General features: G+C 35.6%; 1 protein-coding gene across 1 annotated transcript in view; it reads left to right on the forward strand.

Moving 5' to 3' along the window:
• Window positions 1-15239: 15239 nt before the first annotated feature.
• LOC132107051 (exostosin-1) overlaps window positions 15240-16835 on the forward strand; it is a 333524-nt gene continuing 331928 nt past the window's right edge. Inside the window, exon 1 of the mRNA XM_059513195.1 lies at window positions 15240-16481. The gene's annotated coding sequence lies outside the window, so the exon portion shown is untranslated. The remainder of the gene's footprint in view (window positions 16482-16835) is intronic.

Genomic DNA, 16835 nt, shown 5'->3' on the forward strand with positions numbered 1-16835 from the left:
GACAATCTGATATTTCGTGTTCCTTTGGGTCTCGCTCCCTGTTTGTGCCATCGATTAGTGTGGCGATCAGTTTCGGCTTGTTCCTCTACACTTGGTATAAACTGTTGAGATTCAGAAGATTCATGGGACTCACCGGCTGTATGCTGAGAGGGTCCGTCTGTTTTGGAAGTCCAGCAAGTAACTTTGTTTCAAGAATCACAATCCTTTGTAGAAGTTTGCAGCAGTTCATGCAACAAGTAGATCCAACAGGAGGCATTTTTTCTCTCTTCTATTTGAATGTAGGCAGTTTTCCCCTCTCTGGAATGTAAGCTGCTGGCAGTGGGAGGCAAAGTTTTCTTTTTTTAGTATTATTCCAGTCCCAAAGAGTTTTTAGTTTTAGCGTTTGTGCCAAAAAATCTGTTTTTTTGAGCACTGTGCTGATCTGCTGATGTAGAAATCTTAGAAAAATCTGAGAAAAGTACAGAAATAAGAAGCAAAGCGCAGAGCAGTAAGCTAGAACGTCCGAACGGTAGCAAAGCCGGAAGCAACATCAATAGTCGTGCACAATAGGCCCCTGTGGTGCGGCCTAAGCTTTTGTTCTTAATGGCATTTTTTTCCTTACATTACTTTTACTTTTATACTTTAAGTAGTTTTGAGACCAGTACTTTTACACTTTTACTTGAGTAAAAACCTTGAGTTGATACTTCAACTTCTACAAAAGTCTTTTTATACCCTAGTATCTATACTTCTACTTGAGTAATGAATGTGAATACTTTTGACACCAGTGTAGAAATCATGTGGACTTAAACATTTCCCCCCTGTTTTAGTCTAGTTGGTTCCAGAGGTGTATTTTCCACTTATTTTCCCATTGGGATTTTAAAGTCTTTGTGTTCAGCAGAACAAAGAAATTATGACTTTTAACAGTTTAATACAGGAAGTTATTTTGAATATTTTTAACCAAAACAGTTGAGAAAAACCATTTACTTTTACTTTCACTTTTGGTTACAGACATTTTTTTAAACATCTTCCACTTGAGGGTGAATGACAATTTTCACTTATTGGTAGCTGTCCTTTTAACAAAACATACAGCTTTAATAGTGTAATCCCAGTTGACATGATTTAGGTTTACTGGACTAGTCAAGTCAACCTAAACTAATTTATCAATTAGACTAATTCCACTCTAATGGGAAGTTGCTTCAACAGGAAATATATTGTCAAGATAAAAAAATAATAATAATTAGGCAGCGGGATAACAAGTATTTTTAGTTGACTCAAATTATTTTTTATATTACTGACGATGGCTGCCCCCCAGTTCACAAACTTGTGCACTTTTTTATTCCACCTTGTAGTATAAACAATATAAACAGTTTATTATTGGATCACTGCTTCACCAATCAGGTTAGAGGATTGAAACTAAATGTTGTACGGAGTCCACTTCAGCATTATCATGACAGGAACAAAATACATGATACATTATGTTCAAATAGAAAACTGATATTTTACATTTCACTATATTAATGCTTTTACTGTAATGTAGCAGCCTCAGTGAGGATTTTTTGTTTTGTTTTTATGAACATTGGTGATTTCATCACAAAAACTATTTGTAATAGAAATTTGTCATAGAAAATGTTATAATCAATTATTAAAGAATGTAAAATACACTGTGCAATTATTTATTTATTTATTATTATTATTATTATTATTATTATTATTTTTGCAGACTTGTTTCTTTTAGATTATTTCTTGAAAATAATGTATTTCATGTTCCTGCATTGGCTGATTTAATTTATTTAAATTTAAAATAAGTTGAAAAAACAGGACCAGCAGAATTTAGAATTTTCACACATGATGTCATTATGATGTCATAATGACCTGAAAGCTGTAAACTGCTGCATAGAACATATCTTTTGTGGATATTTAACCCAAACACTAACTTTGCAGCTCAGAAGAAACTCTTGGTAGACATTTCACAGTACATTCACAGCATTTTGCCGCATTCAGTGTTTTATAATGGCACTGTTTCGTGGTTTGTTTGAGTGAGTTCAATGTTTTGTTCACCGCATACCCAGAAGAAGAAAAAAACAGGGGGTGCAGAAGTGCACAGAAGCAGAATGTACCCCAATGGAAGGGATGAGTAGGCCCCTTGATGTTGGCAATACTGACCAGAAGTACCAGTCAAGATATTGCAAAGCATCGAAGAACCTAAATGACAAGAAAAAAAGAGAGGTGGGGAGGAAAAGAAAGTTAAAGAAGGAAAGAAAGATGGTGGACGAGAGAGAATCGGGCAGAATGGAAGAGGAGACCAAAGACCCAACTCCATTACGAATTGAGGTCAAACCCCAACCAACTCCACCAGCCGCTGAGGTCAAAACCCCGGCTAGTTCTTCCTTCTTAAAGTCAGTGAAAGGGCCACATGTGGCTAAAAGGGCCTGTCGACACCTGCTTCCACTGGCCACCAAGACCAGACCTCCTTCATCAGGGGAAGAACCAACGCTGGTTCAGAAGGTATCACAACAACACCCTGCTTTACCAGCCATTGAGGTTAACCCCCTTCCTGGTTCTTCCTTCATACAATCATCAGTGGAAGAACCTCCTTTATCAGTGGCAAATTCTGCTCCTAAAGCTACTGAGACCAAACCTCAGCGTGGTTCTTTTGTGGAGGACCCTGAGGTGGTTCAAAAGGCATCTCGACAACTGGCTCAACCAGCCACAGAATCACTGACGGTTCCAACTCCAAAACAAGTCATGTCCATGTCTCCAGACGAGGAACCACAGATGGTCCAAAGAGCCTCTCAACATTTGGCTCGACCAGCTGAAGAACCATCAGTGGCAGAACCACTGGTCCTTCAGCATACAACTGCAAAATCTCTGTCACTTTCAATGGAAGAGCAACTGATGGAACAAATGATGCTTCCTTCAACACAAATTCCTAAATGTGCTGAGGTGAAGCCAAAGCCAGCCACTTCATCTCTCTTCCAAATGGACACTGAATCTGAAGAGGATGAGTCTGTGGAGCACACAGATAGGACATTACCTTCCAGTGAGTCTGAGACTAATCACAAGCAAAGGCTGGAGGCTGGGGTGAAGCAGAAACCAATGTTTGTGAAGGTCCATCCTATAGTTCTGGATCGGTCAGATGACTTCAGGAAAAAGAAATGTGGAGACTCTAAAGCTGATGCTTCACGAAAGTCTAAGGAACTGGATGAACTAATGACGAGGCTGTTCTGCGTAGACTTCAGCAATGCTCCCAAGAAGGAAAGCCAGCAACATTTAAAACTGAAAAACCAGCCAGCGCTGGAAGCTGGGGTGAAGCAGAAAGCCGTGTTTGAGAAGGTTCATCCTATAGTTCTGGAACAGTCGGGTGACTCTGGGAAAAATAAATGTGCAGACTCCAAAGATGATGCTCTACAAAAGGCTAAAGAACTGGATGAACAAATGATGAGGCTGTTCTACGTAGACTACAGCCCTTGTCCTAAGAAAGAGAAGCAACAACCTTCAAGAGAAGGTCAAGAGAAGCCCAAGAAGAGAGGAAAAACAAGAGCTGGTCTTTTCAGCTGGGCACAGAAAAGGTTAAAAACGATAATTGAAGAAGATGAAGAGTTAGAAAAGGATGAAAAAGCTTCTTGAAGAATTCCCAAGGGATAAACAAATCAGTTTAATACACAACCATATCTATAACTCTTCATCTAATGCTTTAAAAAAGTATGAAATATACAGTGTATGACAATCATCATAAAATTTATGTAAATGAATGAAATAAAGATTAAAGCAGATGTTGAATAATATGCCTTGAATTGCATGTCTATCACCAGTGCACTTCATGATAAAGTCTAATATATTATTTTAATAAAATATCTAAAAAATAATATTTTTTTTAAACATTTAATTCACACATAAGTAAGGTATATTCTTTTTAATTAAATAAAATTTGAAAAATGTTTTTTTTTAAATGGTAGACAAAGTCACACAAAAGTTGCCAGTTTTCAATTAAAAAATACAGATTAAATCATAATGTTGTTGTGAACAGAGTGTGAACTATAGAAAAACATCAAAATACTTTATTTGAGAAATACAGTCATACTTGTTTACTTTTACATTTTACTTGTTTAATTTCTTTACATTTAAATCCACATTTATTGGCGTCTTTAAGCTTTACGATTGTAAGGCACATTTGAATGCTTCCCTTTGTTTTTATTAAAGCACACAGGCTCGGAGCAGAAATTCATCAAGGACATGATAAAGGAAGGTTTTTTTGGGTTAACCCTTTAAGAAAATTTGGAAATTTGCATTGGAAAGCAGCTTCGAAATGTATAGAACATAATTTGATGTATTATTTTCATTTCAGTTTATTCCTTGAATATTCTATAATTGGTATTTAATATGTCTTTATAAAACCTTGAATTTATCTTCATAAAACCAGCAGAAACCCTGTCTATGGACATATTTGATTATTTTACTGAATGCTATTGTGGATCCTGAAAATGTTCAGACTCATAGCAGTGCTGGCATACTGGCCATTGTCAACTTTGCTTAAATGATAAGTTCACCCAAAAATGAAAATTAACCCATGTTTTAGTCACCTTCAAGGCATCTTAGATGTATATGACTTTCTTATTTCAGACTAATCCAATCTGAGTTAAATAAAAAATTGTCCTGTCTCTTCTAAGCTGTTTAATAGCAGTAGGCAGGGTTTTTTTTTTCAACATTCCAAGAAAAGTCAAATAAAGTGCAACCATCCATCCATAAAACATTCCTTACATGGATCCGAGGGATGAACAAAGGCCTCCTGTAGCAAAAAAATATCCATATTTAAAACGCTATAAACACTTTTTTCTCACTTCCGCTGACTATCATATACATTTTGAAATTCATCAAGGACATGACTGCTGGGATTACGCTGGGATTATCGCGATCTCGATTCAGACGCCCTCTCGATCTCATTTCTAAATGAAAACGATTCCCCGAGTCTGTTAAACCTTTGACAAAGTCTTACCGGATCATTCAAATCCGTGCTTGCTCTGCCGCTGACACAGAGCGAGCTCTTACCATGTTTGGTTAAAAAAACATCTTCACAAACGGTCTTTTCAACTACACAGTAATATTTCTGTCTTACAGTCATTTATATGATCACAGAAATACTGGGATAAAGTTTATAGTTCAGATATAAACATTGATGGCTATCTGGCAGCGATCAAAATAGAGCAAATGCCCTTTTGAAAGTACTGCGCTTCAAATAACGTTTGTGTCGACTGCATGGTTTCACCACTAGGTGGCGACAAGTGGCTTTAAAATGTATTTGACAATTAATAAAAGTTTTTTCATTCAAGAGAATCGTTAAAAAAGGCCGATTCATCCAGTAATGAATCAAGGGAAGTAGGTTTATGAGTGAGTCTTTAAATCAGTGATTTAAACAGCTTTTTCATCATTCTAATATAAAAATTTGAGGTTTTAAATATATTAATATATACACTACCAGTCAAAAGTTTTTGAACAGTAAGATCTGTAATGTTTTTAAAGAAGTCTCGACTGCTCACTAAACCTGCATTTATTTGATCCAAAGTACAGCAAAAACAACTGCTTTCTACTTGAATGTATTTTAAAATGTAATTTATTCCTGTGATGCACAGCTGAATTTTCAGCATCATTACTCCAGTCTTTAGTGTCACATGATCCTTCAGAAATTATTTTGATATTCTGATTTTCTGTTCAAAGAAACATTTATTATTATTATTATTATTATTGTTGTTGTTGTTGTTGAAAACAGATGAGTAGATTTTTTTCAGGTTTGTTTGATATAAAGTTTAGAAGAACAAAATATATGTGAAATAGAAATCTTGTTATAAATGTCTTTGTCACGCTTGATCTATTTAAAGAATCCTTGCAAAATGAAAGTATTAATTTATATACTTGTGATAATTATAATAGTAATAATAATAATAATAAAAGCAGAAAATCAGCATATCAGAATATTTTCTGAAGGATCATGTGACACTGAAGACTGGAGTAATGAAGCTGAAAATTCAACTTTGACCACAGAAATAAATTACATTTTAAAATATATTCCAATAGAAAGCAGTTTTTTTTATTGTAATTGTAATGTATCACAACATTACTACTTTTGCTGTATTTTGGATAAAATAAATGTAGGCTCTGTAAGCAGAAGATAATTATATAAAAAAAAATCTTACCATTCAAAGACTTTTGGACTGGTAGTGTATATTAAAATGTTTAATAATTCATTCAGATTAATTAGACACTTTTAATTGGACTGCAGCAATAACATTTTGTCACACATTATTTTATTTACTTCAGAATCGTAGGAGAATCATGATCTCTATATGAGACCAAAAAATTGTGATTCTCAATTTATCCAGAATCGTGCAGCCCTACTATAAGGTATCAGGATTATGGGTTATTTTTCATTTTTATTTTTTGTTTAATCACTTGGATTAATCATTCATTTTGACAGCACTAATGTTTATTGTAAATAGAAAACCATACAAGGGTAATTGTTTCTTAGCCTGCACCAATGTTCTTGTCCATTGCCCTCGCAGATTCTTGCAGCTAAGCTTGGATGTACATAACTAAATCAGCATACTATCATTTAAAAAACATTGCAAGAATTAGATCTTTTGTTTCCAGCCAAGACTTGGAGAAACTTGTTCATGCCTTCATCACCAGCAGGGTGGACTATTGTAATGGGCTCCTCACCAGCCTTCCCAAAAAGACCATTAGACAGCTGCAGCTCATCCAGAACGCTGCTGCCAGGATTCTGAGTAGAACCAGAAAATCTGAGCATATCACACCAGTCCTCAGGTCCTTACACTGGCTTCCAGGTACATTTAGGATTGATTTAAAAGTACTTTTACTCGTATATAAGTCACTAAATGACCTAGGACCGAAATATATTGCAGATATGCTCACTGAATATAAGCCTAACAGACCACTCACATCATTAGGATGGAGTCAGTTAGAAATACCAAGGGTTCACAAAAAACAAGGGGAGTCCTCCTTTAGTTACTATGCCGCCCGCAGTTGGAATCAGCTTCCAGAAGAGATCAGATGTGCTAAAACACTAGTCACATTTAAATCTAGACTTAAAACTCATCTGTTTAGCTGTGCATTTATTGAATGAGCACTGTGCAATGTCCAAACTGATTGCAATATATATTTTCACAGTTTTTTTTTTTATTTTATTTTATGTAAAATCATTTTCTAACTGTTTTAAATTAATTTTAAATAAGTAATAATTCTAAAAGTTTTAAAATTGCTTGTTTTATTCTTGTTATTATTTTTCTTCATTATTATTTTACTTTATTTTATGTAAAGCACTTTGAATTACCATTGTGAACGAAATTTGCTATATAAATAAACTTAGGGAAGTCGTGGCCTAATGGTTAGAGAGTCGGACTCCCAATCGAAAGGTTGTGAGTTTGAGTCCCGGGCCGGCAGGAATTGTGGGTGGGGGGAGTGCATGTACAGTCCTCTCTCCACCTTCAATACCATGACTTAGGTGCCCTTGAGCAAGGCATCGAACCCCCAACTGCTCCCCGGGCGCCGCAGCATGAATGGCTGCCCACTGCTCCGGGTGTGTGCTCACAGTGTGTGTGTGTGTGTTCACTTCTCTGTGTGTGTGCATTTCGGATGGGTTAAATGCAGAGCACAAATTCTGAGTATGGGTCACCATACTTGGCTGAATGTCATGTCACTTTCACTTGCCTTGCCTACATTTGCATTCCATTAAAGGTTACTGATGACATGCCTCTGAAGTTTGACTTTTTGGACCATTACAATACTTATAGGCAACTAGTCATCATATCTCTAGTTCTTTAATGTATTTGCATTGTACTAACGTGCGTTCATTTTCAATGGGCATATATGCGACTGAAACAGGTAGCTTAGTGCATCCCAAATTTTTCAACATGAATAATTTAAAATAAAATTAGTCATTATGGCCTATGGCCTTTAGAAAAATGTCTTTTTGAGGAGGTGGGGTAGTGCACAATAGGCCCCTGTGGTGCGGCCTAAGCTTTTGTTCTTAATGGCATTTTTTTCCTTACATTACTTTTACTTTTATACTTTAAGTAGTTTTGAGACCAGTACTTTTACACTTTTACTTGAGTAAAAAGCTTGAGTTGATACTTCAACTTCTACAAAAGTCTTTTTATACCCTAGTATCTATACTTCTACTTGAGTAATGAATGTGAATACTTTTGACACCAGTGTAGAAATCATGTGGACTAAAACATTTTCCCCTTTTTTAGTCTAGTTGGTTCCAGGGGTGTATTTTCCACTTATTTTCCCATTGGGATTTTAAAGTCTTTGTGTTCAGCAGAACAAATAAATTTATACAGACTTTTAACAGTTTAATACAGGAAGTTATTTTGAAGGTTTTTAACCGAAACAATTGAGAAAAACCATTTACCTTTACGTTTGGTTACAGACATTTTTCAAAATCTCTTCCACTTGAGGGTGAATGACAATTTTCACTTATTGGTAGCTGTCCCTTTTAACAAATCATACAGCTTTAATAGTGTATGTACATATGTGTGTTCAGCTGTTATGAAGTTAACTTGTGCAGGGTTAATATGCAGTGTTTAACCTTCTGATTTTTCATACTGAGATATGAAATTTAAAATGATCCCTGTGGTTTTGATGTGATGAATTGAAATGCAGTTATTTATTTTTCTCAAACCCATGCCAAGGTTATTATACATCACACTTTAAAGTGTCGGTTCAGAGTTATATACATCTTTTTTATATTTTATTCTTATATTTTGTATTGTTTACTTTTATTTCATTCTTACATAGCTATATTTATGTATATTTTCATCTGTGTTGTTTTCTTTAATAATTGCACTCTCCATGGAGCAGACCTGACTCACATTTCACTGCTGGTTATATATATGCTATATATAATTTTGTATGTGACGAATAAAAATCTTGAATCTTGAATCTTTAGATGTGTGTGTATGTGTTAGTATTTTGCTTTTTTTTCAATTGTCAGTTGATATTTTGACAGCAAATTGCTTGTTCAATTTAAATGTGAATGAAATTGTTGTCTCTATCATTTAATAAATGAAAAAAAAAATTGTTTTGCCATCTTTATGAAAAAATTTAAGACAGTGGGTTAACATTTGCTCATGTTTATTGATCCAAGAAAAAAAAATCCCACTTGACATGATTTAGGTTTACTGGACTAGTCAAGTCAACTTAAACAAATGTATTAACTGGTCTAATTCCACTCTAATGGGAAGTTGTTTCAACAAGAAATATATTGTCAAGATAAAAAAATAATAATTAGGCAGCGGGATATCAAGTATTTTTAGTTGACTCAAATTATTTTTTATATTACTGACGATGGCTGCCCACCATTTCACAAACTTGTGCACTTTTTTATTCCACCTTGTAGTTTAAACAATATAAACAGTTTATTATTGGATCACTGCTTCACCAATCAGGTTAGAGGATTGAAACTAAATGTTGTACGGAGTCCACTTCAGCATTATCATGACAGGAACAAAATACATGATACATTATGTTCAAATAGAAAACTGATATTTTACATTTCACTATATTAATGCTTTTACTGTAATGTAGCAGCCTCAGTGAGGATTTTTTGTTTTGTTTTTATGAACATTTGAGAATTTTCTTAAAAAAACAACAACTTTGAACAGTAAATAAAATGAACTTCTGGTTACATTTTATGACGTGATTTCATCATAAAAACAATTTGTAATAGAAATTTGTCATAGAAAAAGTTATAATCAATTATTAAAGAACGTAAAATACACCGTGCAATTATTTATTTATTATTATTATTATTGCAGACTTTAAAAAAAAAAAAAACGTATTTCATGTTCCTGCATTGGCTGATTTAATTTATTTAAATTTAAAATAAGTTGAAAAAACAGGACCAGCAGAATTTAGAATTTTCACACATGATGTCATTATGATGTCATAATGACCTGAAAGCTGTAAACTGCTGCATAGAACATATCTTTTGTGGATATTTAACCCAAACACTAACTTTGCAGCTCAGAAGAAACTCTTGGTAGACATTTCCCAGTACATTCACAGCATTCTGCGGCATTCAGTGTTTTATAATGGCACTGTTTCGTGGTTTGTTTGAGAGGGTTCAATGTTTTGTTCACCGCATACCCAGAAGAAGTAAAAAACAGGGGGTGCAGAAGTGCACAGAAGCAGAATGTACCCCAATGGAAGGGATGAGTAGGCCCCTTGATGTTGGCAATACTGACCAGAAGTACCAGTCAAGATATTGCAAAGCATCGAAGAACCTAAATGACAAGAAAAAAAGAGAGGTGGGGAGGAAAAGAAAGTTAAAGAAGGAAAGAAAGATGGTGGACGAGAGAGAATCGGGCAGAATGGAAGAGGAGACCAAAGACCCAACTCCATTACGAATTGAGGTCAAACCCCAACCAACTCCATCAGCCGCTGAGGTCAAAACCCCGGCTAGTTCTTCCTTCTTAAAGTCAGTGAAAGGGCCACATGTGGCTAAAAGGGCCTGTCGACACCTGCTTCCACTGGCCACCAAGACCAGACCTCCTTCATCAGGGGAAGAACCAACGCTGGTTCAGAAGGTATCACAACAACACCCTGCTTTACCAGCCATTGAGGTTAACCCCCTTCCTGGTTCTTCCTTCATACAATCATCAGTGGAAGAACCTCCTTTATCAGTGGCAAATTCTGCTCCTAAAGCTACTGAGACCAAACCTCAGCGTGGTTCTTTTGTGGAGGACCCTGAGGTGGTTCAAAAGGCATCTCGACAACTGGCTCAACCAGCCACAGAATCACTGACGGTTCCAACTCCAAAACAAGTCATGTCCATGTCTCCAGACGAGGAACCACAGGTGGTCCAAAGAGCCTCTCAACATTTGGCTCCACCAGCTGAAGAACCATCAGTGGCAGAACCACTGGTCCTTCAGCATACAACTGCAAAATCTCTGTCACTTTCAATGGAAGAGCAACTGATGGAACAAATGATGCTTCCTTCAACACAAATTCCTAAATGTGCTGAGGTGAAGCCAAAGCCAGCCACTTCATCTCTCTTCCAAATGGACACTGAATCTGAAGAGGATGAGTCTGTGGAGCACACAGATAGGACATTACCTTCCAGTGAGTCTGAGACTAATCACAAGCAAAGGCTGGAGGCTGGGGTGAAGCAGAAACCAATGTTTGTGAAGGTCCATCCTATAGTTCTGGATCGGTCAGATGACTTCAGGAAAAAGAAATGTGGAGACTCTAAAGCTGATGCTTCACGAAAGTCTAAGGAACTGGATGAACTAATGACGAGGCTGTTCTGCGTAGACTTCAGCAATGCTCCCAAGAAGGAAAGCCAGCAACATTTAAAACTGAAAAACCAGCCAGCGCTGGAAGCTGGGGTGAAGCAGAAAGCCGTGTTTGAGAAGGTTCATCCTATAGTTCTGGAACAGTCGGGTGACTCTGGGAAAAATAAATGTGCAGACTCCAAAGATGATGCTCTACAAAAGGCTAAAGAACTGGATGAACAAATGATGAGGCTGTTCTACGTAGACTACAGCCCTTGTCCTAAGAAAGAGAAGCAACAACCTTCAAGAGAAGGTCAAGAGAAGCCCAAGAAGAGAGGAAAAACAAGAGCTGGTCTTTTCAGCTGGGCACAGAAAAGGTTAAAAACGATAATTGAAGAAGATGAAGAGTTAGAAAAGGATGAAAAAGCTTCTTGAAGAATTCCCAAGGGATAAACAAATCAGTTTAATACACAACCATATCTATAACTCTTTATCTAATGCTTTAAAAAAGTATGAAATATACAGTGTATGACAATTATCATAAAATTGATGTAAGGAATGAAATAAAGATTAAAGCAGATGTTGAATAATATGCCTTGAATTGCTTGTCTATCACCATTGTGCACTTCATGATAAAGTCTAATATATTACATTGTACTAAATTAGGAAGAAAAAAAACCCTATAAATATATATGTAATATATGTAATATTTATATAATACAATATTTTATTATAAATATAATTCATAGGGTTTTAGAATACACTGGTAATTTAAATTGAACACAGATTAAATAAAAATGAAAAAGTAATTAAAATGAAATATATATTTATTTTTTAAATAATTACATTTAATTCACACATAAGTATATTCGTTTAAATGAAATTTTAATTGAAAAATGTTTTTCAGATGGTAGACAAAGGCGATAGAAACTTGCACACTGGGTCAGTCATGACATAAACAGATGTAAAACAGTAAACACATATTTGTAATTCCAGTTTTAAAAGATTCAGTGCCATAAAGTTATTCCCAAAATTGATATGAAGCCTTTCTGTGTCATAAACACTGCTTTCATGAATAATTTTTTTTTGTTTTGGTTAGTTTGGGTATGATCATCTCCAGGGAAGACAAAGGTACAAAACAGCAAGAGCAGATTCAACATACAGATCTCTTACACAATTATTTTGTAAAATGTTATGAACAGTGTGGGCTTGGAACAACTTGTAGGGGTTTATTGATGTATCATTGTAAATAATTAGCTTGACGTTTTAACTTGTGTCGCTCTTTTGGTACATTCTAGAAAAATATCAATAGAAAAACTGAGGGAAAAATGAGAGTGCACTCTACCCACAGGTCTACTGTCAGTCACACAATTAAATTGCTGGTCATCAATGAAAAAATACAGATTAAATCATAATGTTGTTGTGAACAGGGCAAAGAGTGTAAACAATAGGAAAATAAAAAAAATATATTCGAAATACAGACTTGTTTTCCACAAGTGTCCAAATTCATGTGTGAATTTATGGTTGATATTTCTGTAAAGGAGAAAAAAATGAATTCTCTGAAATTTGTTGAATTTATTATTACTTATTTGTTCATAAAATTAAATTATAAATTAATATCACAGAAAATTGCCTGGATATTACATGACATATACGTTCGCAACATCACAATAGTCTATTTTGGTAGCTATACACATTATTTCTATGTGTGTAAACCTGTTATGAAATCTTGCAAAGTGCTTGAAGTATTTGATTTTGGATGCACCCTGTGACTTTTTTTTTTTTGTGAATAAATCATTGTTTTTGACCACATAAGTTAAATTACTGACTACTGACACTGGATGCACCCAAGTTCACAAACTTAATTACTATTCTGTTCCATTTTGTAGTATTAACAATGTAAGCAGGGTATTCTTAAAACACTACTTGACCAATCAGGTTAGAGGATTGAAAGAAACGAAATGTCCTCAGTCCACTACTATTCAAAAAGTTGTGGTCAGTGGGTTTGAAAATTCAGCTTTATCATGACAGGAATAAACTACATTGTAAATATATTAATAAAGGCCACTGATATTCTAAATTATAGCTATTTCACAATATTATTGCTTTTACTGTACTGTAGCAGTTTTGGTGAGGATTGTCTTTCTTGATGAATACTTGAAATGTTTTTAAGAAAAAAAAATATTTTGAACTGTAAACAATGGCATTTTGGATGCATTTTATGCTTTGATTTTGTTAGAAAAAAACTGAAGAGCAGGTGATACCAAACACCACTAACATTTTAAACAGGTGTGATTATAAAATGCGCTAATCCTATTTATTCATGTATTAGCGTTTGTTTGTTACATAACCCTGAAATGTACTGTAATGTGTCACTGATAAATGCAGTAAATGTTTTGTTAGTTGCTGGATAATAATACCTATAATGCATGAACTAATGTTAACAAATGGAACTTTATTTTAATAAAACAATGTGCTAAGTGGCATTGCCACATGGGCAAAGTTATTGATTAGAATAATCTATGGTTAAACAGAAATATATAATCTGAAGCAATTTACCTGTAAGTGTGCTTGTGGTTGTTTTTAGCTTTTTTTGTGCTCATGTTTAGAGGAATGACAGAGCTGAGCTTAAATCTACCACATTGTGCTTTAGGCAACTGCTTCTATAGCCCAAGGACATGCCTGTGATCCTGACGGGTCAAAACCTCTTTGAAATATTCAATACAGATTTCAGTACAGCGTGCTGCGGCTCTATAAATCACACCAAAGGGAGCAAGGGTTAACACTACTGTTTGTTCAATGCATTTATACATTCCGCTATGAAGTACAATGTTTGGACTTTTAAAGGGCACAGTTATGGTGGCATATCAAAACAGTGCATATTATCAAACCCTGTACAATAAATAATTCCACAAGGGATTGTGGGTATGTGTACTGTATAAAACACTCATGACTTTGTTCATCCATTTAACTGAGTAGGCTACAACATATTTGTGTTGCCCGGAAATCATAATGCAGGCCTTTATCTCATCAACATCCATCACTAGATGGCAGCATTTATATCGCAATACACCTCCCTTAGTGAGAGCTCAATGGTTTCTGAATGAACGAAGATGGAAACACCGGTCAAGTCATTCTTGTCTTGTCAAACATTTCCCATAGATATTCTCTCTCTCTCTCTCTCTCTCTCTCTCACACATACATACACACACACACACACACACACACACACACACACACTCTCTCTCTCTCTCTCTCATTGTTTTAGTTCCTTACTTAATATAACTGCTGAAAAAGTCTTATTTTACTTTTTATGACTAACAGTATTGATTATGAATGAGATGGAATAATGTTTCCTTGACTCAGCAGTAACTCAGAATTACTGCTATCAGTTGATTAAATTGTAACTAATGGCGACCAGCACTGCATCTAATACTGTGTTATGAATGAAGCTGATGGACCGCATATATAACGTAACAGGCTACTTCATTAAAAAAGACGTTATGCATCAACCCTTTAACTGTCCTTTATTTAAGTGATACATAATTTCATAAATGAAAGCTCTTTTATAATAACATCATCATTATATATTCAGGATGTGAAATTGTTGAGGAAAATCTTTCAGGATTTGATCGTGTTACATTATAAAAGGTGAACTGTTTCCATGATTTTGTAAAGTAAGGAATTACTTATTGAACACTTAATGTCAGCATTATGTTCACGTTTAAATAAACAATTCGTGTAATGACCTTGTGAAGCTAATGAATGGCTAATAATGGCTACATTAACTGCAAAAATCGTCAGCCCACTTACACTTTTAAAAACCTTTCGATTTATTGACACTTAGACATATCAAACAGTATTCAAATTTATTCTGAAAATCACATTTTCTTAATGGGAAAAAGCACCCGTTTCGTGGAAATATTGCCGCCGGTGTAGTGTGCATCAGTAGAGGAGCATCATTATATAGTTTTTTCAAGAGAAGATGTTTGCAGCCTGTGGCTCGGTTATTGCGCGCGGCGCGCGTCACCGTGTCATGCTTTCCTCGTGCGATACGCATCTGTCGGTCCACAGTTTACACGCTTTCCGCTGACCGTTCTTTCTCTCAGCGCTTCCTCTACTAATAACAGAGAGGAAAGACTCGGTGGAGGTGGGAGGTTCGAGCTCATAGAGATGCTGAGCGGATTCCCCAACTCTCCTCAGAAGGTCACCATCATGCTCCACGCCTGCTGACTCTGAAAGAGAAGATTTGCTGGGATTGCTTATAAAGACAGGCATGCGACAGAAGGGGTGCGTGTTTTCGCGGGCTCGTCCCGGTGAAGATGCGCTGGAGTGAAGTGCCTTCAGGAGGAAAAAACGCGGAATCTGATCGTTCACAGTGCATTGTGAATTTGAAGGAGTATCAATTAACACTGGAATGCCATGCGCGCGAAACTGGGATTTGCTTTGGACTCTACGCGCGCGGTCCAACCGGATTGACTCCGGATCAAGCGGTGACTGACAGCTAACTTCAAATTAAACCAAACCAAACCGCTGGAAGGACTTTACTGCGACTGAAACCTGTGGTCCATGTGGATTATGAGATGCTATCAGGGTCTCCAGGATGCTGTGAGACCACGAGTGGCGTGATGAGAAGTTTGGTGTTGGGTTTGGAGAGTTGTAAACGCAACTTGAGCACTCAGGATGTCTCAGGAACTCGGCGATGGATTTTGTTCTAACACCTGCACATTTATCCAGAGTGATAGAGGCTGACAATCCTCCCGATTATAGAAGGATCTCCTTCTTGATTCTGAAGACACTTGGTGCATATTTTAGGCTGAGGTTGATGTATCAAGACTTGTGGACGGAATGCAATTTGAAGAAGAATCCGATGATTTTCTGAAGTTGCGCATTGGTCGCCACGACATATGGAAATATAAAGATATTTAGCTCAAGCATGTAAAGATAGAAACAGACAACGAATATCACGTTGCTTTATCGGGGTAATGGATTCGGACAGCGTGTGTGTTTTTCTGTCAGTTCCCATTGTAATCACATTATTATACTGACATTCAAAACATTTGCTTTGTGAATACAGAAATGGCTGGCAAATACTTCTACATAACTCCTAATAATGTTCTGACTTGATAGTGCTTTGATTTATAATATAAAGTTGGGAATCATTGAAGGTCTTTACTCATCAGCAGATGATTGACGTTTCAACAGGTGACTGAGGTAAAGCATCTCTATCTCTTTCAGTTTGTTTAGCATATATTAGCTATACAAGATTGCAATCACATTGTTATATGTGAATCTGTTTATTAAGCTAATTTTATTTTCTGTAGTTTTATAGCTTTGTGGAGTTTTCAAGTGAGGTGAAGAGAGTAAAAATCTAACATATGGTACAGAAACAGCCTCACGACATAAACAGAAGTTTATCATTTTAATATATATATATATATATATATATATATATATATATATATATATATATATATATATATATATATATATATATATATATATAATTATTTTTAATTTGAATAATTTTTTTAAGCCATAGCCCATAGTAGTAACAGCGATATATAC

This window comes from Carassius carassius, chromosome 27, assembly GCF_963082965.1.
Source record: "Carassius carassius chromosome 27, fCarCar2.1, whole genome shotgun sequence".
NCBI lineage: Eukaryota > Metazoa > Chordata > Actinopteri > Cypriniformes > Cyprinidae > Carassius > Carassius carassius.